Source organism: Phoenix dactylifera, unplaced genomic scaffold, assembly GCF_009389715.1.
Source record: "Phoenix dactylifera cultivar Barhee BC4 unplaced genomic scaffold, palm_55x_up_171113_PBpolish2nd_filt_p 000085F, whole genome shotgun sequence".
Lineage (NCBI taxonomy): Eukaryota > Viridiplantae > Streptophyta > Magnoliopsida > Arecales > Arecaceae > Phoenix > Phoenix dactylifera.
Window position 1 is genome coordinate 408,662 of NW_024067677.1, and position 22,631 is coordinate 431,292.

The window sequence follows — 22,631 nt, forward strand, 5'->3', positions numbered from 1 at the left end:
ATCCAGCCTCGAAGCAGAGCCAATTTAAAGAGCAAACCGGCGTGCTGAGGGCAGAGAGAGAGAGTTGGTTTCGTTTTGTCGTTTCTTCCAAAACCGCTACCTCTTCGATACGAGCGGCAGTTTTTTTTCCCACAGAAAAGACCTCTCCTGTGCTTTCCACTGGGCCCATCTGGTATAACCAATCCTATAGTAACCACCCTTTCAACAAATAATCTCACCTTTCTCAAACGCTCGCCATGTCAGGTGGGGACCACCACCGGGTAACATATTTTTGTTCCTCAAAACAATTGTTTTGTAGATTATTTGTTGCAAGGGTTGTCACTATGGTGCACGTATCTTTCTTCCAATTTTCTTCCCCTTTGGCTCTTTATCTCGCTCTCCGCAGGTCTTTTTCTGCTTTCCCTGGGTGGAGATCCGATCACTCGCGGTGCGATTACCTTCATATGTGACAAGCCGCTGATTGCGTCCGGGACTCGGGTGGCAAGTTGGTGTAGTGAGTGGGGGATTTGGGTAAATATCGTATCGGTAGGGGCGTGCAGGCGAGGTGACGACACGTTAAGATTTATATCCCGGGCAGTACGGGCTCTGCATGCGTTTCCTTCATTTTAACGGGGAGTGGAATGGTGGACCCCTCGTACGAGCTGACACGGGCTAAAGAGTATAAAAAAAGAAACAAGAAGTGGAGAACGGCTCGACTCAGTCATTCATTGGCTAAATGTGTAGAGCTTGAAACCATGGAATTTTCTTTTTCTTATAAAAGATAAAATTCTATGAGATCCCACTCAAACTCAGTTTATTCATATTTAATCTCTGGTAATTTCACTAACTCGATTTGTTGTCACCATCACCTCACAAAATTCTTGAAAAGTTATTAAATACTATCTGTTGGGGTTGAAATTTGGCCTTAAGGTGACCACGGCAGGGTCATCTTCTGCGCTCCAAGATATTTGCACAAAGCTTTGACTAAAGATTTCGACAAAAACCCTCCGATGGCTAAGTTAGTGTTGATCCAGTATTTTTTAGAAAAAAAGTCTCTGAGTGTTTTTGATATTGCTTATTTATAATCCTCACAGGGATGCTCAGATGGCTGAGGTATGATCCATTCTCATCATAGAAGAAGATGGTATTGGCCAGGTGACGTGTGACCAACGCTAGGGCTCGCTTGAGGCACACGGCTTGAGTAGTCCTTATCCACGGCATAGTGTTGGCTGGTGTGGCACGGTATAGCTCTTGGCAAGTGTGGCAGGGTATGGCTCTTGACAGCAAACATGACTGGGGCAACAAGGCATGGTCCTTGGTTGGCATGTCATGGCGCGGCTAGCAAGCAATGGTTCGTGGAAAGGGGCTGGCTAGGCTGGGATGTTCGGCCATATGTGCGGGCGTAAACGCGCGCAGGTGCGGCTGCGGGTGAGGTCGGCTCGACCTTCGACGGAGGCTGAGGTCGGCTTGGCCTCTGGTCGAAGTCAGCTCGACTCTTAGCGGGACCGAGGTCTGATCTGCTCGGCTCTGAGGTCTGCTCGGCAGGAATTGAGTGGTTCTATGCTGGAGTTAGGGGTGGCAAAATATGACCCGACCCGCTAATCCGACTCGTGTTCGATCCGCCATAAACAGATTTGGGTTTGGCCTAAACAGGTTCGAGTCGTAAACAGGTCGACCCATTTAACCTATTTATTAATTGGGTCGGATACGAGTTTTAGATGTCTGACCCGTTTAACCCGTTTAACTATTGGGCAAGTTAAACATGTCTAAACAGGTTAAACAGGTTAAACAAGTCTAAACAGATTAAACGGATTTAAACAGATCGGGTTGGACAGGTTAAACAGGTTAAATGGGTCAGGTTGGGCAAACAGGTTAAACAGGTCGGATCGGATTGGGCAAACAGGTTAAACAGGTCGGATCGGATTGGGCAAACAGGTTACCTGTTTATTAAACAGATTAAACGAGTCGGGTCGGATTACCTGTTTATTAAACATGACAGATTCAGATTGTAATTTCTGACCTGTTTAATAAATAGGTCGGGTTCAAATTTATGATTTTTTGATCCGATTCTTTTATGATCCGAACCGATCCGATTGCCGCCCTTAGCTGGAGTGGGACGATCCATTTTGCCTCCCATCACTATCCATTGGTTAGTTGGAGAAAAATCTGCACAAGCTCTCTGTAGAATAAAGGGACCATGAACAAGTTTATAATGCATTATTGATAAATGGTACATTGACATGATTTTTTTTGGCTTCCATTAGTATGAAGTGATGGATTGACATGATAATTTGGATTGACATATAACAACTTAATATGAGCAATATATTAATCTAAAGATGCCAAAGAACTGAATCCAAATCGACAAGATATGAAAATTATTGAATAAGCTTCACCTGATGATATATATAAAGTTAGATTGATGGATTAACCTATCTATATGCCTACATTAACTCGTTATATTGCATCCAGTCTAGACAATCCTTAAATAATTAACCTATTTGCAAATACTATGATGCAAGTTAGATACCGCCAAAAAGAACAATATGGAGTCTTTCGTCCCACTCTAGCTCTGTATTTTTTATGTACTGAAAGATGATAATAAAGAGAATCCACTGAACTTCATGTAAATCTATAATAATTCTAGAAATCAAGAGACTTATACTACATATTGAGAGATCATAATCTTCTCTTCGTTATTAACTAAAATAATAATAATAATAATAAATAATACTAGTAGTAGCAATAATATTTCAAATTTATGAGTGAATTTGAGAATCAAGTTGGATAATTATGGTTGTAAAATATATCGGCCTGTATCAGTGTAAAATATGGATTCCAGTGATTGCCCAGCTCGTCTTTCAAGTTCTAAATGTGAGAGGATCAAACTCAAGTAACATGAAGCTCTTTTTTTTCATTACTCCTAATGAAAACCACATTTAGCCCGCTAAACCCCAAGTTGAGTGGCTCGGCTTTAGCATGCGAAGCCGGACGCTGTAAGTTCACGGACTTTCCTGCAGATTCGCACGGTCCCATTCCTCCTCCTAACTCCTAGCCGGGTCCCACACAACTCCCAGTTTTTACCTCCTTTTCCATGATTACCCTTACAATTTACCCAAAATTATAAAAGTTTAGACGGTGGTCCATACGTAAATCACTTGTCTTCTAGTGGCATACGCTTCTATCGGGTCCCAGCGTTATCCTCCCATCCCTCATCCTCTCGAGGGGATTTTTTGTCGTTTAGTTCCAATTTACAGTTCTGTCCCTCCTTTCCCAATGTCCCCACACGCGTGCCGGAGAACAGGCATCATTGCCACGTGTCCCACAAACGACGGCCTCGAATTCGACCTGTGGAGCCATGCACGTACACGTGTAAGACCCGGACCCGGTCCAGGAGGTCCCGGTTCGGTCAGACCGGAGGGCAGCGTGAGGATAATAATATTCTAAGGCATGCATTCAGAACTGGGGAACTGTTTCCCATCCGTGGGACAGGGCATTAAAAATAGGGTTGGTTATTATTTTAAGAGAAATAGGATAGCTACCGTCAGTTTTTTGGGTTAAAAAATTGTTTAAAAAAAAGTAGGTTTTACGTGTAGTTGCGTAGATTTGGAGAACCATTGAATGCTCTCTCTGATGCGTTTTTTTTTTTTATTTAAATTTTAAAGGTAGTTTTTACGTGTAGGCAATGTGGATTTGGAGAATGATTGAATGCTCGCACTGATGCAATTATTGCTTGCCTAGAGAACTCTAGCTCATAGGTGTCTGGGGATTGGTGAGGGCCATCCATGCATGGGCATGTCCGTGATGATGGTGGTAGTGTGGATATTTTGGTAGATTGTAATGATACCTAATGATGGAGATAAAAAAAAAAGAAAAGGTGGTAGTGTTTCTAACTTGGGTTATGATTGATGTATTGGTGGGGCAAAAGGTGACCCAAGTTAAATGAGGTTGCACTTCAATGAGAGGTGGTTTACTCCATTGAAGGGAGATATTAAGCTTGGCTTATGATGAGTTAAGCTGCTAATTATCATACAATGCACACTTTGGCATTGGGCGTTGCTTTACTTTAGGTTTAGAAAAGTATCCTTGTTGCTGAGCAGTGCAAGTATCCTTCTTCTTATAGTTGGGTAGAACATGATGTCTCATGCTATTTAAATTGGATTATTATCTTGTTTTTCTTGGGAGACATATTTCAGGACTAACTTATACTAGCAATCGAATTGTTAAATGGTGAACTATATATGCAAGTATGCTTACGGAGGCATGGACCACAGTCCCCAACAAATGGTGATCAACTTGCCTCTAAACTAGGTAAGGCCTAAAATTCTTAATTAAGTTTGCATTATTATATTTTTTTTCATCAAAATCTAAACATTAATTCCATGATGTAACAATAAATAAATATTTAAACATATTCTTGAAACTGGTTCTTAACAAAAGGATATTTTTCACAAAAGTATATTTTCCATTTAAAGGTTCGGAAGAACACTGAAAGAATCGATTGTAAGTAGTGAGTAAATTAATTTAAGAAATCACAGTAGATTATCTTCATTAAAAGTGAAAGTTTGCATAGTGATGCATCAAGGATCTGGGGATCCACCAGATCCAAAGATCAAAACCAGTGAAGTCCACATGGAGCTAGCAATATTTTTTAAGGCATCACGTTTTGCACAAATGCTGGGATTTTTTTAGAAACGTGCATAACAATCTAAGAGCTCATCCAAAAAAGATAGCTGAAAGATATTATTTGGATTCCTTAATCTTGTATAAGTACATTATTTGGATTCCTTGATCTTATATAAATATCAAAAAAAATTTGACATCTTTGTCATACTAAAAGTTCAAATTTATTTAAATTTAATTGGCCCATGGTCAGTCTCCATTAACCCATATTGCAGTGTCCCCCAGTCTGCATGGGCTATGGGCCTAGTTCACTCTGATACTATTTATCATAACCCAAGACCTTATCTAAATAGGCTAGTCGGAAGGTATTATTTGGACTCTTTAATTCTGTATAAATACCTAAAATCTATCTAACGAATAATGAATATGGGATTAAACACACGTCCATACAGTTCATCACAAGGTCTCTTTGAGATTTTCCATTGATATTTCATGGCCGTTGGTCAAATTCTTATATATTCTGGGTTAAAAGTGGCTAAAAATTACAATTGTAAATTCAATGATGAATTTATTCCAAATTTAGAGTTTGAACATGTTATTGGTCCATTAATTCGATGTACATTGCAAAGCATTCGCAGCTCCAAAGTACAAAGGTCTTTCTTGAAAGCTCTAGAATAGGATAAACCTATGCATGAATAGATATATATACCTTAAATTCGGGTTGGCATCCTCCGCAACTGGCCAAAGTCCCCATCGGTCAACTAGTATATGAACATCCTTTTGTAACATATTTTTTCAATCAATTACTCGCTAGGGAATTGTTGTGCAGGAAAGTAGGGGGGAAAAGGGAAATTTAGTTTGATATGCAAACCTACCTAGACTATCATCTTAATTGTCTTTCAAGATTATAATGCTAAGTCCAAGAGCTTGTCCCACTTTTTTGTCTACGCATCTTTCAAATGCCATAACTTATCACCAATTAATCGAAATTGGTTTTATCTTTTTTTTAATAAAAAAGGTTGGCTAAATTGACTCCTTTTGACATTTTGTTGGCTCCTTTTAGGTTGAGATAGACAGAAAAACAGGTCGATGGCTGGGTTTGGATAAGTATACCAGCATACCATCGGTTTTCAATCGGAAAGAGATAGATGATTGTGAGTCCTTAATGCTTTGATTTTCAAGGGCTTTTGCTATTGGTGTCATTTTTTTGGGAAAAGGAGCAGTAACTAGGAGCTACAATCCACGAACTACGAACTAGAAACTCAAGGAAAGTTATATTAGAGTGTTGCTGGTACTGTAATTGGTTATGGCAAGTTTGACATGGTATATAAATCTACTTCTTGTTTTTTTCACTCCTCCATGGACAACAAATTAATAAGAGTTCTTCATATTAACTCGAAGCCAAAATACTATTTCATCACAGAAAAAAGCCAAATGCCATTTTAAAGGCCATAAGCAACTAATGGCTTGGGCAATTACACCGAGGGCAGGTCTCCCTCTCAAACTATCACACAGACACACAGCGAGAGAGAGAGAGAGAGAGAGAGAGAGAGGCCATAAGCTACTATTGGGCTCAAATAACACAAATAAATAGCACGTACCAACAATGCCATGATAGTTCATTTACTTGAGCTGTGACTCCAGTATCCAAACGTTAGGAACTGTAAGAGGCTGCTTAATTTTTCACTGGGAAATAGGGCCTGAATGGCATAGTATTGAATTTTGTTCTCAAATTACAGACCTAGCTGATGATAAGGTTGCTCCTCTATCATCCAATGCTAAACTACAGAAATCATTGCTAAATTTGCAGTTAGGAAAACAGAAAAAATAATTAGATATACTATTATTTACAAGAAGAAAAACAAAAAAAGGACAAATCTGAACAATATAAATGATGCTAGTCTTCTTTTGTGGAGTTCTGGTGGAAGGGGTTGTGAACTTTGGCTGGTGTGGGAGGCTAAACTTGACCATTACAGCTTGCAAATTAAAATATTAGAGCAATAAACTGAGCCCGACAGCGTCCCCATTAGAAAGTAAAGCAAAGGTAGTCCTTGCTGAGGGGCACAAATACAAATAAATGTCATCATAGGGAGAGCAAATGTGTAGGTCCCACTTTTCTTGGCCGCAACTTAAATTGCTTGTGGCTCTTAAACTAAATCGTAACCCCATTTATAAATAATTTTGTCTGGTTAGGCATAGTCAAGTTGGATCAAATCTGCTCCATATCCTGACCTCATTTATTAATAGTTTGGTCCGGTCAGGCATAATCAAGTTGGATCAAATCTGCCCAATGCATCTAATCTTATAAAATACATGTGCTACAATACTAAATCTAAATTCACACATACATTTTCATACATACATACATACATATATATATATATATATATATATATATATATATAGAGAGAGAGAGAGAGAGAGAGAGAGAGCAAGTTGAACTTGGCTACACTCGAATGAAAACTTAAATTCGATGAGATTTACATTAAATAATGGAGGTCCCACAATAACGATCCGAGATATTGGATATGATCTGCTGCCTTTAAACTTCTTGCATGCTAAAAATTATGAAATTTAGAGTTCTTTAACCTATACATCAAGTTATATATATATTATATTATGTAGACTATCCATTTTTGAACCACTTGATATATATGTTAGCTATCTCCAAATCACATGATTTTTAATATGTAAGCAAGGTAGAGATAGCGGAACATATCCAACAGCTTATATTATCAATATGGGGCCTCCATCATCCAATCCAAACGTGACAGGATCTAAATGGAGATCTATTTGAGTGTAGCCCAATCTCTCTCTCTCTCTCTCTCTCTATATATATATATATTATAATATGTATATACACATACATATTCTCTTGGATCTAACAAGTCTAATTCCAAGTCGATATGGAATCTCAACCAGGTTGGGTCCTAATCGAATGCCAGTTTGCCAGACTAACTAGCAACTCCAGTCATCATCATGGGTCACATATCATTGCCAGATTAGATGAAGTGAGCGAGCTTAGCGCTCGCATTTCATGATATCATGTTTGCTTAAGGGAATCTATTTTGAGTGGAGCCACAATTTGGTATCCTTTCTCCATGTTTGACAGTTCTTGGGCCTAATTTCCAAAAAGTGGTTGATGGGTTTGACAATCATGCAAAAGTGAGCCTCACCATGGCCCACTTCAGATGCATGGTTGATGTATACTTAATTTGGTAACAATAATGCAAGATTTACTACACACACACACACACACACACACACACACACACACACACACACACACATACTATAACCCTAGCATAAACTCATGTATGAAGTGCATAATTGCAGTATTTTCATTCATCAAGTGGCTTTGCCCAATGTTTATATAAGATTTTGGTTATTTGCAGTCCCCTTAGTTCGCCTTAAAGGCCTATCGTTCCTCCTTTTAAAAGGATGGCTTGGCTTCCTCCTTTCCATGGTGCCATAGCAATATGCTCTAATAGTCAGTAGACATGCTACACTCTTGCAACTCCATGAATATTGATGCCTTCACAATTTACTAAAACAAATGCCCATTCCCTCCAATAAAAGTTTCAGATTTTGGTCACTTAATGTCATGCCACCAACTCGAGTTTACGAACCGGAGGTCGTGTCAACCGCCGCATACTCATAGAAAACTCTCTCCACAGGCATGCAGAGCACCTCAACATGATCTCATAAATATGCAATGGAACAATTTAAATAATAATATGTAAACTTTATTTCAATAACTGGCTCGACATTTAAATATCTCACAATTCTAACAATATTCTAAGGTAGTACATCAATTAAATAAAACTCTACTTTAAGATAACTTTTGCCAAAGTTCTTCTAGTCGCTCTCCCATATTGAAAACTCCAATCAGGCTAATTTTTTGAATCTATATAAAAAAAAAAAGAATCGTATAATGAGCTAAGCAGCCCGGTAAGTAATAATCACTTTAACTAAACAAAATCGGGCAATCAAATAGATAATAATTTACAGAAAATTAACATATATGCAGTTATAATATACGAATCAAATCTTTTTTAAAATATTAAATTCTATTCTCAGATACAAATTCTTTCAAGTATTTAATTCATCTTAGCGATACTGAGCTATGACCGCATCATTCCATGGCAGCGTCATAACACCAACTAATCTTCTTGCAGTGAGCTGCACATCATCTTCCAACAAAGTCCTTCAGGACCGCTGATCTACTGGCCGTATATCGCTAATCATCTTGGACACAACTCTTAGGACAAATCATGTGCCAATGTATTAGCCTCCATTGGCGAAGTACTCAACATAGCGAGGTCGAAATTTGTTGACCCCCTAATGGATTTTGATGAATACAAAACACTAGAGTATAATTTCATTTATCTTAACAATTTAATTGAGAAATTCATGTGTTTTATTAAGAATATTGTTAAGAAATGTCTAGGCAAGTTCCCATAATTTTTATGAATTTATTAAAGAAGTTTTGAGATGAAGAAAACAGATCAGGGAAAGCCGAGACGTCTCCTGATAGTCTCAGAGACGTCTCTGGCACAAACAGGAAGAACTGGCACGTTGGGAGACGTCCCCGGCACCTGCCGAGTCGTCCCCGCGATAGCGGAGTCGACTCTCTCAGTAGCGGAGTCGACTCTCTCAGTGGCGGCAGAAAGACAGTTTTTTCAAGAGATATGCGCGAGATGTCCCCACCGTACGCGGAGTCGTCCCCGCAAGTAAAAAGCAGACTTCCCGAGTCGTCCCCAAGATAGCGGAGACGGCTCTCTCAGGGTTTTCCAGAGAATGATTTTTTTTTTTTTCGGTGATAAGGCAGCGGAGACGTCCCCTGAAAGAGCGGAGTCGACTCTCTCAGGGAATTCCAGAAGACATGTTTTTCTGAGATAAAGAAGCGGAGTCGTCCCCGAGGGAGCGGAGTCGTCCCCATTCAAAAAGTGCAAACAAGCCGAGACATCCCCGTAAAGTGCAGAGACGACCCTCTCAGCAAATCAGAAAGGCAAGGATTCAAACGGTACAATTCCAGAGTCGTCCCCGTAAAGAGCCGAGTCGTCCCCAGACAACGTAAAAAGTAAAATCTTGTAGCCGAGACGTCTCTCGTTGAAGCGGAGACATCCCCGGAGCGCCTGGGATGCGACTGACAGCTTTTACAGGTTTGGTCTGAATTTCAAATCTCTCTTACTTTATCTCTAACGGCTATATTTGCTTTTTGGGCTATAAAAGGGAGCTCTTAAGTGCTTCAAAACAACTCTTCACAACCCAAAAAGCTAGATCATTTAAGAGAGAAGCAAGAGAGAGAAGTTCAAGGAAGTGAGTGCATTCAAGTGAAGAAGTCAAGTGCTTTCAAGCTTCCCAAGCGATTTCAAGCTCAACCACTCTCGCGCGCTCGGGATTCAAAGCTCACACTCAAACCTACGCGATCCACATCGGAAGAATCACCATTTCCCACGCTTCCAACGGCAAAAGGATTCTTCCGGGTTCTATTGTTCATCATTGTCTTATTTGCTTATTTAGAGCTTTTTTAATCCTTTGTAAAATCTTTTATTGTGGTGCTTGTTCCAGTCAAGGGACTTGGAACAAGGGAAAGGCGTCCCAAGCCTAAGTGTAATTGGGGGTTTTTAGGGTTTGTTGTTAGCCCGGTGTAAAACAACGAGTTGGGTAGTGAACTCGCAAAACTACCGTACTGTAATCGTGGATTATAGTGGAAATTCCCAACGGTGCTTTGGGGAGTGGATGTAGGAGCAGTGGAGGCTCCGAACCACTATAAAGCTTGTGTTTGCGATTGTTTGTCTTCATAGCTTTATTTCCTGTTTAGCTCATACATTTGTGTGTTTTATTTTTAAATAGTCAAAAGTTTTTAGGACACCCAATTCACCCCCCCTCTTGGGTGACCATCTCTGGGCAACAAGTGGTATCAGAGCGGGTGCTCTGTGTATTTCTTGAAAGACCTAACCGTCTTAGCCAAAGATCTAGATGGCAACACCCTTTAACAATGTTCCTGCCGAGGGGCAAGCAACCAATAGACCTCCACTCTTCAATGGGACAAATTATACCTATTGGAAGACTAGAATGAGAATCTTCATTCAAGCACAAGACTATGCCTTGTGGAGGGTTATAGTCAAGGGACCACAAGAACCATCACACGTAGTTAATGGCATTCGAGTTCCCAAACCTGAGGAGGATTGGGATGAGAATGATGATAGGATGGCTCAACTCAATTCTAGAGCCATGAACTCATTATTTTGTTCTTTAGATGTAAATGAGTTCAATAGAGTCTCTACATTTAGTTCCGCTAAGGAAATATGGGATAGGCTTGAAGTTATCCACGAGGGTATAAATCAAGTCAAAGAGTCCAAAGTGAACATTCTAGTTCACAAATATGAGTTGTTTAAGATGGAACCCAATGAAACCATCACATGCATGTTTACACGCTTTACCGATATAATTAATGGTCTAAAGAGTTTGGGTAAATCTTATACTAGCCCGGAGCTTGTGAGTAAAATTCTCAGGTCTTTGCCAAAAGCATGGGAAGCAAAGGTCACGGCGATCGTAGAAGCCAAAGACCTCAACACCTTGGGGCTAGAACAACTTTTGGGCTCATTAATGACGCATGAGCTCACGATGAAGCAACATGAAGATGATTTGCCAAAGAAGAAGACAATTGCACTCAAGGCTACTTCGAGTGCGTGTGAAGAAGAAAGTAGTGAGAGTGAGGAAGAAAGTGAGGACGAGGACTTGGGTTTGATAGTTAGAAAGTTTAAAAAATTCATGAGGAAAAAGAAACCCTTCCCTAAGAAAAAGTTTGGAGGGAGAAATGATTGGAAAAAGAAAAAGAAAAGAAAGAGACCCAATCATATGCTATGACTGCAAGAGACCGGGACACATTCGTTCCGAATGCCCTCAACAAAAGAAGTATTTTGGAAAGAAGAAGAAGAAGGCATTGAAGGCAACATGGGATGATAGTGACACATCATCCTCCGAGGAAGAGAAGGAAGAGACCGCCAATTTATGCTTCATGGCGTTCGAAGACGACGAGGTATGTCAAAACCCAACTATAAATTTTACTTTAGAAGAATTATATGAAGCTTTTCAAGAACTTATGGGTGATTGTAGTATGTTAGGAGCAAAAAATAAAGAATTAAAAGCCTCCAATCAAAAACTGAAGGAAGATATTGAAAACCTATTAATTGAAAAGGAGAGCGTTAAAAATATTAACACTACTAACCTAGAAATCAAAAATTCAAAACTTAGCATTGAAAATGAAAAGGCAAAAACACTAATTAAGGAATTAAATCTAAAAATAAAATTCCTACTCGATAATAATACCTCACTTGCACAAAATGTTGAATCTCTTAAAAAAGATAAGGAAGAACTAGTTAAAGAAAATTTGAATCTTAAGAATGAGGTACATAAGTACAAACCAATTGTTGAAAGATTCACAGAAAGCTCTGAAAAATTAAATCTTATTCTTTCAAATCAAAGAGCTATTTTCAATCAAGCCGGATTAGGATATAAAACTAACAAACAACAAAAATATCTAAAGAATTTCTTTGTAAAAGCAAAAAATGTAAAAACTGAAAAACCTACATGCTTTCATTGTGGAAAGAATGGACATAAAGCCTACTCTTGTATTCAAAGAAAGATCCAAACTAACAAGAGTACATTTGTGAAAGCTAAAAACATAACTAAAGTATGGGTGCCTAAGGGAACCAACCACACTAACCAAGAAGGACCCAAGAAAACTTGGGTACCTAAAAGCTTCACATGATCATTTTGCAGGTATGCCTTGCAGCCGGAAATAAAAAGAGAATGTGGTATCTTGATAGTGGTTGCTCAAGGCATATGACCGGTGACAAGAGTCTCTTTGTCACCTTGGAATCAAAAGAAGGAGGAGTAGTCACATTTGGAGATAATGCTAAAGGCCGAATCATTGGTGTTGGTAAAATCTCCATATCACCCTCCTCATTTATTGATAATGTATTGTTAGTTAACGGGCTAAAACATAACTTATTAAGTATAAGTCAATTTTGTGACAAGGGCTTTAAAGTGTCATTTGAATCATCACTATGCATAATTAGTAGTCCAATTGACAATGAGATCATACTCACAGGACATAGGCATGGAAATGTTTACATGGTAGATCTTGATGATCTCACCATGAAGGATGGCCAATGTCTTGTAGCCATGAATCCCAAAGTCAATGAGACTAGTTGGTTATGGCATCGTAGGTTAGGGCATGCTAGCATGGATCTAATCTCTAAATTAATTACAAAGGATCTAGTTAAAGGACTACCAAAAATAGACTTTGAAAAGAATAAAATTTGTGCTGCATGTCAATTAGGGAAACAAACAAGAAATTCTTTCAAGTCTAAGAACATAGTCTCAACAACAAAACCCTTGGAACTAATTCACATGGACTTGTTTGGACCCACTAGAACTGCTAGTCTAGGGGGTAAGAAATTTGGTCTTGTAATTGTTGATGATTTTTCATGTTTTACATGGGTTTCATTTCTTGCACATAAAGATGAGTCCTTTCCCGCTTTTATCAAGTTTCATAATAGAGTTTCGAATGAACTCAATCTTAAACTAAAAGCAATTAGGAGTGATCATGGTACCGAGTTTGAAAATCAGCACTTTGAAAAGTTTTGTGACGAAAATGGTATCAATCATAATTTCTCGGCACCTAGGACACCCCAACAAAATGGGGTGGTAGAGAGGAAGAATCGCACACTAGCAGATATGGCTCGTACCATGTTGTGCGAATCGGATCTACCAAAATATTTCTGGGCTGAAGCAATAAATACTGCATGTCACATTTTGAACCGTGCATTAGTTAGATCCATCTTGAAGAAAACACCTTATGAGTTAATGAAAGGTAAGAAACCAAATATAAGCTATTTTCATGTTTTCGGTTGTCGATGCTTTATTTTAAATAATGGAAAGGACAATCTAAGCAAATTTAGTGCTAAATCAGACGAGGGGATCTTCTTAGGTTATTCCTCATCTAGTAGAGCATACAGGGTCTTCAACAAGAGAACTCTCGTTGTTGAAGAATCCATTCATGTTGTTTTTGATGAAGCTAATGGAGATTCTTCTAGAAAAGAAGAAGATGGTGATGCAGGTATACTTGAAGACCGAATGAAGGAATTCTCCATACAAGACAAACAACATGAGGATGAGATCAAAGAAGATACAAATCAACAAGATGAAGAAATCAACCTCCATCAAGAAATCAAGATCTTCCTAAGGAATGGAGGTATGCACATGGTCATCCAAAGGATCTAATCCTTGGTGATCCTTCATAAGGTATAAGAACTAGATCCTCTCTAAGAAATACTAGTAATTATCTTGCTTTCGTTTCACAAATAGAGCCTAAATCACTAGAAGAAGCTGAAAAAGATGATAATTGGATGAATGCTATGCAAGAGGAATTAAACCAATTTGAAAGAAATGAAGTTTGGACTTTAATGAAAAGACCCCCTAATGTTTCAATTATAGGCACCAAGTGGGTGTATAGAAATAAACTAGATGAAGATGGAATAGTAATAAGAAACAAAGCTAGGCTAGTGGCCAAAAGATATAATCAGGAGGAAGGAATAGATTTTGATGAAACTTTTGCCCCTGTTGCTAGGTTAGAGGCAATTAGACTACTTTTGGCATATGCATGCTTTATGGATTTTAAACTCTATCAAATGGATGTAAAAAGTGCATTCTTAAATGGGTATATAATGGAGGAAGTTTATGTAGGACAACCTCCAGGTTTTGAAAATCACTTACATTCAGATTATGTGTATAAATTGCATAAAGCATTGTATGGACTTAAGCAAGCCCCTAGGGCATGGTATGAAAGATTAAGTAATTTCCTAATTGAAAACAAATTTAAGAGAGGAAATGTAGACAAAACCCTCTTTATTAAAAGAAAAGAAAATGATTTATTGCTTGTACAAATTTATGTGGATGATATAATTTTTGGTGCTACTAATGATAGTCTTTGTCAAGAGTTTGCCAAGCTTATGCAGGGAGAATTTGAAATGAGCATGATGGGTGAGCTCAACTTCTTCCTTGGGCTACAAATAAAACAATCAGAGGAAGGCATCTTCATTAGTCAGTCCAAATACATTAAGGAAATGTTGGAAAAATTCAAGATGAAGGATGCAAAGGAAATCAGCACACCCATGGGCTCAAGTTGCAAGCTTGACAAAGATGAAAAAGGTAAAAGTATAGACTGCAAATTGTACAGAGGTATGATAGGCTCTTTACTTTACCTTACTGCTAGTAGGCCAGATATATTATTCAGTGTTTGTATGTGTGCTAGATACCAAGCATGCCCTAAGGAATCACACTTGCAAGCTGTTAAAAAATTTTTTAGATATCTAGTAGGGACATCTAATGTAGGCTTATGGTATTCTAAACAATCTGACATAAATTTAATTGCTTATTCCGATGCTGATTTTGCCGGGTGCAAACTCGACAGAAAAAGCACAAGTGGCACATGTCAATTTTTGGGTGCTAATTTGGTTTCTTGGTTTAGCAAGAAACAAAATTCAGTTGCCTTGTCCACAGCTGAGGCTGAGTACATAGCAGCTGGAAGCTGTTGTGCCCAAGTTCTTTGGATTAAGCAACAACTTGAAGACTTCGGTATCAAAATGGATAATATACCAATTAAGTGTGATAATACAAGTGCAATTAATTTAACGAAAAATCCTGTTCAACACTCTAAGTCAAAGCATATAGAGATTAGGCATCATTTTATTAGGGATCATGTGCTGAAAAATGATGTGATGATTGAATATGTATGCACTGAAAATCAATTGGCCGATATCTTTACGAAGCCCCTTTGTAAAGATAGATTCAACTTCTTAAGGAATGCTTTGAGCTTGTATGATCCTAGCAAATGAATTGAACTTGTATTGCATTGCTTTGCTACTCAAACTAGTAATCCACCTCAAGGTAAACATAAGTGAAAACATGAATTCATCTAAGCTAAATGACGAACTGTTTGACTTTCCGGAGGATGGTTACCCTCCCTTGGACTCTTCATGGAGATATCTTCAGAGCCTATTTCATAGGTATTCGAAATTTGGTCAAACATTCCTCATTTCAATATTAATAATTCAAAAATCATTATCAAATTATTATAGGATGTATTATTAAGGGGGAGGATCACAAACAAATTCACTCTGAGTTTATCAAAAGAGATCATGTTAATTAGGGTGATTAAACAAAAATTGGAAAAAGATAGAATTCAGTCTGAAATTTTTCAGTGCCGGAGACGTCTCTGGCAGATCGCAGAGACGTCCCCCAGGCGAGACGTCTCGCCTTAGTCGCGGAGACGTCTCGGGGACCGAACTAGATTTTTTAAAATAAGTGAAACAGCTCGAGCCGACCCGAGCTATCTTCTCTCATCCCCGACCAAAACCAAAAACCCTAGCCTCCGCTTGTTCTCCATCACAAACCCTAGCCTCCTTCTCCACATTTCCCTAGGATTTCCACTCAATGGCACCCAAAAGAGCTAGGAGGACCGGTGGAAGGCGACCTAGGGCAGCGGCCGACGGTGAGGAACGGAGGGAAGAACCTTCCGCGCCGTCTCCTCCGGTTGCTCCGCCAACCACGACCATCTCCTGTGCAAATCGCACAGTCACGACCGGTAGGTACATAGATTTTGCCTTTTTAGATAATGAGGGGTTCTCTATTGGAGAGAGACTCCGAGCCCAAGGGTGGGAGCACCTTTGCACCCTCAATACCTCGACCTACCCCGGCCTAGTTAGAGAACTTTTTAGCAATATGGCATTAGGGGACTTAGGGTACACTGCATATGTCCGGGGGACATTAGTAGAAATCAATGAGGATGTCCTATCCACTGTTTTACAAATCCCTAAGGACGGTGAGGCTCCAACCTCACATCCCCAAAGGAAAATAGCCCTAAATTTAATTTTAGGAAGAGAGGACTGCGGCCCTCTTGATGTTGTCAATTCCCAAGACCTAAATGCAGAGATGAGATTACTTCTAAGTATTGTCAACAGGGTCTTGTTTCCTAAAACCGGCCGCTTCGATTTTGTTTCGGAGCGAGACCTAGTTATTATGCATCATATCCTACTAGGGATTCCTCTAAACCTCCCTAGACTTATGTTAAACTATATTGCACTATGTCATAGGTATTCTAGGTTTAGTATACTCTATGGCATGATCTTTACCTTAGTATTCAAACACTTTAAGGTTCACATTCCCGAAAATGAACCTGCAAAGCCCTTGAGAAACACCGACTATTACAATGAGGGCACAATGAGAAGAATGGAGTTTCATAAGATAGATGGATCTTGGGTCAAAGTTCCAAAAAGAAAAGCACAAACCCTAGAGCCTGAGATCCCACATCACGAGTCTGACCACCACTCTCCTCCACCTAGCCACATGGATATCCCTGATATACTCTCCAGCTCAGCTGGACCTTCCACATCCATGCCACCACCTCCTCCAGTCAGTGGGCCTTCCTTCCTATCAGAGGATCAGATGCGCACCTTAGCATCTGTCATTTGCCAGCAGATGAGGGAGGAGATGAGATCCATGATCTCCACTGAGTTGGCCCCCATCAGAGCTTCACATGAAGGGCTTCTACAAGAGCTGAAGGAAGTTAGAGCTCAAATTGAAGCTACAACGCAAGAAATAATTGGTGTGGGTGCCACCCAAACCTGCAGGACAATTGAGCTCAAGGACAGCTTGAAGACCATTTCCAAGAGTCTCAAAGAGTTGACAAGCCCAGGAGGCAACGTGGGTACCTTGGTTGCCCAACTCAGAGGAAGAATTGAAATGGCAACCATAGAATTTGAAGCACTTGTGGCAGCCTTCCACAAGTCACAGGGAGATCAATTTAAGACCCTAATGGATTCCATCAATGCATTCATAGATGCAGCTTGTAAGGTTTACGAGCAACGTCGCCGATGAGGGACATCTTGTAGGATCTTCTTTTTGTAAACCCTAGGCTATTTTGAAACACTTTTTGCATTAAGAAATCAATACTTGTAATGATTTCTTCTCTTGACTATGTACTGACTTCAAAGGTTCACAATGATACATGAATACAATCTCTCTTTTGAAAACTTTGTGTACATTGCCAACTCTGTGTATATGTTTCTGTGATTGTGTATGTGATTTTGTGATGTGCCATAAAAATCTTATCACATACCTTGAGTGTTCAAATTTGATACAAAGAAACAATGCACATAAAACAGGGGGAGCACATCTTGTGATAACAACGTTAAACAAAAAGATGAGTCTGAAATGAATTCCAAAACTAAGGGGGAGTGATATGAATGACTGAATTCATTAATAGAAATGACTTGGACAGGGGGAGCACAACTTGAATATCCTTGAGTGGTTCACGGAAATATGCTGAATCTTACTAGGAAGTATGCTTTAAGCACCTACAGATAATTTGTCCCCTTCATTGTTGATGACAAAAAGGGGGAGTAGATATATAGATAAGGGGAGTAGAACCATAGAACCAATATGGATAAGGGGAGTAGAACCAATATGGATACATTGGAATGCACAATACAAAATTCATGCTTAAAAGTTGAATTAGAAGAGATAAAATTGAAGAATATTGGTTTTAAGATAATTGCCCTTCTGGAAAAGAAAGAGGGAGTCAAAAAGAACTTAGCTTTCAATTATCTTTAGCATCAATATTTCATTTCACATTGTATCTAGTTCTAATCAAAACATTATACCTGTACATCTGAGCAAATACTGTGTATATGTTTAAATTTCGAATTTTGCATATACTCAGTGTTTTGTCATCATCAAAAAGGGGGAGATTGTTGACCCCCTAATGGATTTTGGTGAATACAAAACACTAGAGTATAATTTCATTTATCTTAACAATTTAATTGAGGAATTCATGTGTTTTATTAAGAATATTGTTAAGAAATGTCTAGGCAAGTTCCCATAATTTTTATGAATTTATTAAAGAAGTTTTGAGATGAAGAAAACAGATCAGGGAAAGCCGAGACGTCTCCTGATAGTCTCAGAGACGTCTCTGGCACAAACAGGAAGAACTGGCACGTTGGGAGACGTCCCCGGCACCTGCCGAGTCGTCCCCGCGATAGCGGAGTCGACTCTCTCAGTAGCGGAGTCGACTCTCTTAGTGGCGGCAGAAAGACAGTTTTTTCAAGAGATATGCGCGAGATGTCCCCACCGTACGCGGAGTCGTCCCCGCAAGTAAAAAGCAGACTTTCCGAGTCGTCCCCAAGATAGCGGAGACGGCTCTCTCAGGATTTTCCAGAGAATGATTTTTTTTTTTCGGTGATAAGGCAGCGGAGACGTCCCCTGAAAGAGCAGAGTCGACTCTCTCAGGGAATTCCAGAAGACATGTTTTTCTAAGATAAAGAAGCGGAGTCGTCCCCGAGGGAGCGGAGTCGTCCCCATTCGAAAAGTGCAAACAAGCCGAGACATCCCCGTAAAGTACAGAGACGACCCTCTCAGCAAATCAGAAAGGCAAGGATTCAAACGGTACAATTCCAGAGTCGTCCCCGTAAAGAGCCGAGTCGTCCCCAGACAACGTAAAAAGTAAAATCTTGTAGCCGAGACGTCTCTCGTTGAAGCGGAGACGTCCCCGGAGCGCCTGGGACGCGACTGACAGCTTTTACAGGTTTGGTCTGAATTTCAAATCTCTCTTACTTTATCTCTAACGGCTATATTTGCTTTTTGGGCTATAAAAGGGAGCTCTTAAGTGCTTCAAAACAACTCTTCACAAACCCAAAAAGCTAGATCATTTAAGAGAGAAGCAAGAAAGAGAAGTTCAAGGAAGTGAGTGCATTCAAGTGAAGAAGTCAAGTGCTTTCAAGCTTCCCAAGCGATTTCAAGCTCAACCACTCTCGCGCGCTCGGGATTCAAAGCTCACACTCAAACCTACGCGATCCACATCGGAAGAATCACCATTTCCCACGCTTCCAACGGCAAAAGGATTCTTCCGGATTCTATTGTTCATCATTGTCTTATTTGCTTATTTAGAGCTTTTTTAATCCTTTGTAAAATCTTTTATTGTGGTGCTTGTTCCAGTCAAGGGACTTGGAACAAGGGAAAGGCGTCCCAAGCCTAAGTGTAATTGGGGGTTTTAGGGTTTGTTGTTAGCCCGGTGTAAAACAACGAGTTGGGTAGTGAACTCGCAAAACTACCGTACTGTAATCGTGGATTATAGTGGAAATTCCCAACGGTGCTTTGGGGAGTGGATGTAGGAGCAGTGGAGGCTCCGAACCACTATAAAAGCTTGTGTTTGCGATTGTTTGTCTTCATAGCTTTATTTCTTGTTTAGCTCATACATTTGTGTGTTTTATTTTTAAATAGTCAAAAGTTTTTAGGACACCCAATTCATCCCCCTCTTGGGTGACCATCTCTGGGCAACAAAATTCAAATAATTTTAGATTTTATATTTTAATTCTAAAATCGTATAGAGTCAAAATCAATCAAGCATATCTATAATAAAATTATATATCATCATAATATTCTAAAATAATATTTTCTGTAATAATTTACCATTTATCTAATTCATGCATAATGAATAATACCACTTAAAAGTAATGAATATAATAATTTAACGATTACTGATAAATTTAGAAAAATAAAATATTACTTACCTTGCGAACACAATCCATCTAACAGATTCAATTAATTCTAAAAATCTTTCTGAGAGACTAATATCAAAAAATTATATTTTTATTAAAATTTTATCATAATTTTTTTTAAATAAAAATCTTAATTTCAATACTCTCACAGGACTGACCAAGCGGGAGTGCTCGACACTCCGGTCGGTCTGATCAAAATAAAATTTATTGAATAATGCTCGGACTAGGGCATAGATGGTTTAACAAAAATCGGGGCGATCAAATTTAATCGTGTATGACAGTGGCCAGGGTGGGAGCTGACACGCCACCCGACGATCTTGGATCAGGATCTTTCACTAGGTCGATCCAAAAACCACTAAGAGTCGTACTTATGGGTCCAGTCAAAGCAGAATTTATCTGATCATACTTATACTAGGATACAGAGGTTTCGGTAGAGATCAGAGTGACCAAGTCTAACAATATCCGGGAAGGGACAAGGTGGGGGATGGCGCACCACCCGCCGGCCAAGGATCAGGGCCCTTCACTAAGGTGGATCGAAAATCATGAAGAGAGGTGTTATACTAAACCTAACATATCTATAGAGAGAGTAGAGAGAGAGAATTAAGAGAGAGAAAAGATGGAGAAGAGAGAGGAAGAGAGAGAACAAGCTTCTCTCTCTATAACCAAGGAAGAGGAAGGGAAGAAGGTGGTTGCAATTGGTGCTCGAGGTCGACCCACGGCTAGCCAACAAGCGGCCGATGACGACTAGCGGCTAACAGCACTTAAAACCATCAAAAATAGGAGTTTCGGCCCCACCTTAACTCATAGAACAGAGGCATCCTTACGGTAGGGACTCCGGCCATGACTTCCAGCCATTGCGAAGAACTAGAGGAAGGCTCCGATGGCAAGCGCCGATGGTGGAACCAGCTGGAAACAAGCGAAGCAGGGGTCGGTTTACCGAAAGAGGGGAAACAGGGTATCACTCTTTTTCCACCAAAAATCCGGCGATCACCAGCCGGAATCCTTGATCCATGAACTCGAAAAGAAGTAGAGGAAGAATTAATCAAAGTATTTTGGCTCTCACCTGGCCTCCGACAATGCTTGGCCATGGCTATAAACTCTGATCATGGAAGAAATCGGAGAAGAATGTAGCGATTAAACTCTGATTAGAGCTGGTTCTCTCGTGGGGAAGGATGGGGAGAATAAGAAAAGCTTTAAATAGAGCTCGGTCGTGACTGGAATTCGGCTTGGAGTTGGATTCCATTCGACGAACTCGAAAGAAAAGAGACTCCTATCGGGAGTCCTTTTTCCTCCTTCGCACGTGTGCAACATGTGCATTCTCTTTCTTTTTTTTGGATAGCGAGCATGCTCTGGGCTAGTCAAATGGGCTTGGCCCAGCACATAATCTGGCTCTAAAAGGGCTGGGTGTCCCACTAAACCTGCATGATTCCATTCCAAATTCTTTATTGCACATAATAGTTCTGTGGTGCTCGCTTCTATGGGTTCTATGCTTGTCTAATTATGTGGTTGGCACCTTCTTTGTCTTCTCTAATCACATCAATTTCCTTGGGGAAAGCAACTACCCCTGGTTTGGGGCCCTTGCCAATTAGAAACTTAAACTGGCTTTAAAAACCTTCCATCTGATTCAATAATATGCCTAATCTCCTCCATGCTCCTTTTGACTTTATCCTACTCAAATCACCTTTTGTTGCTTGGACACCTACCCTTCCACCTAATGGAATATGTCCTGGGCGGGCAAGTTTGCACACAATTCCCCTCTCCTCTTTAAGTCCAACACGTGTCAAGAACCAATTGGCACGAGCCTTCAAATGCCCCATTCCACTCCACTCCACTACATGACTCAAAGGGTTGTTTCATGGGACCTACTTCAACTGCCCAAATGGATGTCTTTTTCCAATGACAAGCGTTGGCAGCGACATGATGCCGGGCATCACCTCTCGCCTTCGCCCATCTTTATCTGATTGAGCTGGATTCTAGGTTCCATAAAAAAAATGGCCTAGACTTCGAAACTAGGCAAAGGCTTCAACAAGAAGTGATTGCCATGGCTTCCACACAGAAAATAGTATTTATCCCATGGAGTGACGACCCCAACCAAATTGTCTAGTGTTTGAGTTAAATTAAATCGGAGTTAAGTTAAAAACCTTTAATTATATATGGTACATTTATAACATTAATCGAAAGAAACCAATTCATGTCCAATCCTATTATTTCACATAGAGCCATATCCAACTTGCAAATTCGGTTAGGGTTTCACTTGTCAACAATACATTTTAAGATATAAAAATAAAATAAGTCAAGAAAGATCTAGGATTGGACATTCTAAGGTTAGGGATGATACCAAATTAAATGAAGGGAAAAAATGCTAAATAAATTCCAAAACATAGTTCACTCTGTTTTATT

At 39.6% G+C, this 22,631-nt stretch overlaps 1 long non-coding RNA gene across 1 annotated transcript; it reads right to left on the reverse strand.

Annotated features, from left to right (window-relative positions):
* Window positions 1-8,326: 8,326 nt before the first annotated feature.
* On the reverse strand, window positions 8,327-21,481 carry LOC120104716. Its single transcript, XR_005507081.1, has 2 exons — window positions 21,295-21,481; window positions 8,327-8,509 (listed from the first exon to the last, which is right to left on the reverse strand). It is a non-coding gene; the product is annotated as an uncharacterized LOC120104716 (long non-coding RNA).
* Window positions 21,482-22,631: the final 1,150 nt, after the last annotated feature.